We start from the raw sequence: 5,021 nt of genomic DNA, 5'->3' as shown, positions 1-5,021 counted from the left end.
AGGTCACCCTGTCGGCACCACCTCCGCAACTCCGTCTGTCTCTGCCACATACCTATGCATCACGCCACGGCGGCACCCAGCATATACATGTTAAAAGTTCCCGTCTGTTTACACCCTACGGTGCGGCGTTTGGGAAATCGCTGTGTGTTGGGCGATTCACATTTAGTACTGTTGTGCTGTATACCCGGTGATGTCATTGGGTGTGTCTGTGCGCCCCTATCCATGGATTATTTCCGTGGTTTTACGCTTGCAGCTGCAACGGTACTGCCTGTAGTGTAACATTACAGTTGCCTGCATTGCCTTCGCCTGGCATCTTACATTACTGCATCCTGCACGCACATGGCATATGATGCATTTTATCTGCCGCCGCAGTTATGCTACATCTGTACTTGGCTGTGCTATTTCGGTTCTTTGCTCTTTGCATTTCTACTACATCCCCTATTATCTTTGCTCTCATATGCCTCCCCTTTCCCGTTCTGCAGGAGTCTGCATGCAGACTTATCAGCTGCCGGCGTTGCCCTTCCTGCATTGATTGGTGTTAATTGCTCGTTACGGATACATTTACACTGCTTCCGCATTTCCTCGTATTCTCCGCATTACCTTCCTATATCCCTGGTTGTTGACGGTGAGGCCGTCACATGACTGGTTTCGGGAACGTAGTCATCCTCGTGCACATGCATTTGTACGCGCATTCTGTACTGTCAGCGCATCTATTTCCTAACACGCCAGTCATGATGTTGTGATGTGCATTGTACAGCCCAGATTTGCTGTCCTCCAATATCCTTCCTCCTACGGTGGCACACCCTGTGTGGTTGACATGTATCTGGTGTAGGCCACTCCTCGGTGTAGTACCGCTCGCTTGCTCCATCCTTACGCTGGCCGTTTTGCGTTTCACTATTATCTGCCTCTTTGCATGCTTTTGACTACTAATACCTGCTTCGCGCGCGGGACACCGCCTCCACTCCTTGACAACCATTGCGCTGGGGTTGCAGCTTTACATACATACTATGGTGTGTGGTGGCTGTGCAGCTGATTTGTGTTCTAATGCTCTTTTCGGACATTATCATATTATTTCATTGCTTTACAACTTCTGTGCACACATCCCGGGGTCTGCTGTTCTTTCTCGACGTGCCATTTATGTCATTTTTACATTTTGTGCATATTTTCTTTGGACATTCTCGGTGCCTTTCCACATTGGCATATTGCACCTATATGATACCTGACTTTGACAGCCTTCCGTTACTCCTCCGGTATGTTTGGGTAAATGTAAACCGTTTTTTTTTGGTTTACATTGCCGTGCCCTTACGCTACGCCTGCGCCACTTCGTGGATCGCTATTGCCCTCATTTGCATGGTGCAATACCGCACACAGTGTGTTTTGCATACCTACGCTGGGGGGCGGAGACGGTCCGGCGCACGCCGGTAGTGCACGTGGAATTCATTCATACCTGAATCGCTCAGCAGCCATATTTGGCGTTATAACGCCAACGCTATGCGGGCGCCTGGCGCAAGGTTCATGAATCCCGGGGTATATCTTTATGCTGTCTAACAGGAGTGGTCACATGCCGTAGTATGCAAAGGGGATGTCCAGTCTTCATAGGTGAGATCATACCTTGCAACTGTACCAAATTCCTCAGTATTTACTGGTTTTGAGGACAAAATAATGGGGTGGCACCTTCAATTCCTGATATTTTTTTTACTTACATTTAGGTTACGTTCTTTTTTTTTTTTTTTTTTTTTACATTATTGCTGCAGAAGGCAGAAGTGGATACAGGAAGTTTGCAGGTTATGTGTTTCAATGTCAACTACTGATTAGGGGTGCTTGTGGGCGGATCACAAAATCAGTCTAAAGGTAGGAGTCAAGGTTAGGTTAATTGTTTCTTAGAGGGACACCTTACAGTGAAATGTAATTTTGCTCATTCCATTGGCTCCAAGAAGTACCTTAGTATTATTTTGCTGTTAATGCTGTGCCATTAGGAATTTGATAAAGTTTTTTGATAAAGTTTTGATAAATGTTTGCCAGTTCCTCATATTATACAATTTTACTAGATTTTAGTGGGATGGTCAATTGGATGGCTAAGAGTATAGGTGCTATAAATCCTGTAGTAGGCTGCAGTGTGAAAACTGGAGGCCAGTGTCAAGTGTGAAATAAGTTTAGTAGCTGCACTTTTAACAACAAGCAAATTGTTTCTTAATATATGTTAGTCTGCCATGGGTCTTTGAGTGACATTGTACAGCGGGGGTTCAGTAAACATTCAAATTGCCAATTGAATGGATTTGTGGGGGCTGGCTGAAGCTATGAATTCATCCAATCCAATTCCAGGATACTGTGTGGTTCATAAGGAAAGAGGAAAGCACAAAACTTACTGAACCACTTATGACAGTTTGTCGCTAAAGTTGTCTCACTGGAGATTGTGATAGTATGCGGATAATATTGTGTAATATAGGCCAAGCAGGTAAGATGACTCAGTCTGAGTTTGTAAATCCCCTGTATTTAGAAAGCCCTGCCCTGTCTACTCATTGTGTGATGATGACACTTCTCCTTAGAAGTGACCTAGGCTCTGTAATATACAAGGCAGTTATGAACACTCATTAAATTAATTTTGTTTGCAATAAACCTGTTTAGCTTGTGCCACTGGTTTGTGAGGACTTTTTCACTTTGAATTGTGTTGTTAGTAATAATGGAATCAAATATACATAAGGTGGTTTGGGTTGCTTTCTAGTGTGTTGTGGTATAGTGGCAGGAACTTGTTAAAAATTATGTTTTGTTACTTAGTAATGATATTACGTCTGGTGGAGTTAATAATTTGTATAGGAGGTACTGTAGGCAGGAATAATTATTGTTGACTACAGTATAAGGACTTTAAAACTGAAGTAGGACCCTTACTGCACTAGGGGTGTAGCAGTGTTTGTAGTGAACCCCCCTCTCCCTGCTGTAGATGTTTTGTACTGTAGTATATCTGAATTAGGCTACATGCTCTGGTGGCATATTTTTGAGGACATAATGTTTATTCGGCATTAATAAATCATTCCATTAGCACAGTGGGTACACATCTCTGAATCTCTCACAGCAGAAAATCTGGACAAAGCCAAAAATAATGGTGCAACAAAGGCCCAAAAATAGGGACAGATTTTAAATATTGCTCCTGTAAACTATCAGATACTTGCTAAAATAACAGGTTTTGCATTATTATGTATTTTCTGAGGTATAGGAAGTCTGAAATTCAAATTTCTGCCATTATGTATTATTATTTAGTGACTTCAGTTTTCATGTTGGCATCTTACAACTCCATCAGACTGGGGAGGGTTATATGATTATGTATGCAAATTTTATGTTACTCAACATCCCAATTTTTGGCCATTTGTACCTACTTTTCATGTGCCTTTGCCCAGATTTGTGATGTTTCCAGGTTGAGAGGTATGGGTGAGATGCATGAAAATGAAAGCCCCCTATAATGATACTGAGGTGGGTGACTACCAGATCATCTGTATTAAAGGGCATTCTGTGTTGTATTATGTCAGTGACTTTCTACAGACCTATGTTTAAATGATGGTAAGTGGAATATATTCTACCAAGATGAGCCAAACATGTGCAAGTCTATGCCTGTGGGCCAGTGCTCTAATGTATTATAGTGTATGGTATATAAATACTTCCTGCTCTAATCAAAATACTTAGAGTATTTATAGTAATTTTAAACAAACTGTGTGAATGTACTTTCATGTACAATGTGTGTTAAACCAATAAAATATATGCTCTTTCACTTCTGGCTGCAACAAATAGTTGCAATTGTAATATGACAAATTGTGAGCATGTATCTGGTATATGGAACACGGTATTACCAAATGCAAGACAATCCCAGGGTACTGATAAGAGTAATGAGCCATATGTTATTAAGACATTGGCATAAAGGTGTAGATAGATTTTGGGGTAAACTCAGGAAGTAAGTTTCTAAATCACCTGGTGGAAGGAGCTCTGGGTTTGACACCCACTAACCATGGTAGTAGCAATTGGCAGTGTGTTAACCTGCCTGGGAAGAGTTTTTCTAAGAACCTTCCTGACCCAATGGCCCATGAGGTTCTCAGCTCCACTGGTGCAACTGGTGAGTGCACTTTAGGAAGAATGGGGCTGGAATTTATCTGGCTTCTGTGGCTTCACAATGTTGAACTTCAATGAGCACATCAGTCTGCAGACCACAGCAAAAGCAAGAAAAGAGCTAGCTAAACTCATACATACCATAATCTGAAACAGATAATAACGCATCTCAAAGTTATGATACCACAACTGAGCAACAACAGAACCCTATTATTATGCATGTAAGTGATGTGATGGAAAAGAATTGACAGAGTGAGGACTGCATGCAGTGTTAACCGGGGTCTTTGGTGAAGTGACAGTTCCAGTTTAAAGGAGAGTTAATACCACTTTTAAAACAACGCCACACAGGCCACTGCCTTAGCCCTCCAGCTTACTTACAGTATTCTGCATAATGATGCACTTACACATATCATTACTACTCTGCAGTACTTCTATAAGGCATTCTAGTAACCTTGTCATAACCTATAATATTTTATGTATATTTGCTATTTGTAAATGGTTTGTAAGTTTGTTCCATGTCTTACCACTTATTCCCAGTACTACAATCATATTGTTCTAAAGTGCACTAGACATGCTGTTGTGATATTTTGTATGATTAGCTAATAATATATTCTGTTTTATAATTTCTGACAATAAAGATACTACAAAAAATTCAACCTTGCTGAGTATAGTAAATATAGCTGATGCAGAAGAAACAGCAATCAAGTCTGCTTATGTGTGTGTGTGTGTGTGTGTGTGTGTGTGTGTGTGTGTGTGTGTGTGTAGCTAGTGACTGAAAATATTAAAAATGGAAAGATTCATACTTCTCTAAACAGTGCTACTGTTAATACTCATTAAAGCTTAGTATATTAAAGTAATTTTCTGTTCCTAACCATGTGAAAAAAATTAATTTTGTGTATTTAATTGTTTTCAGTGTCCCATTGCTTTGG

This window comes from Protopterus annectens, chromosome 10.part0 (assembly GCF_019279795.1).
Source record: "Protopterus annectens isolate FY-2018-M chromosome 10.part0, PAN1.0, whole genome shotgun sequence".
NCBI classification, from domain to species: Eukaryota; Metazoa; Chordata; order Ceratodontiformes; family Protopteridae; genus Protopterus; species Protopterus annectens.
The sequence above is the reverse complement of the archived record's forward strand: the minus strand, read 5'-3'. Positions refer to the sequence as shown.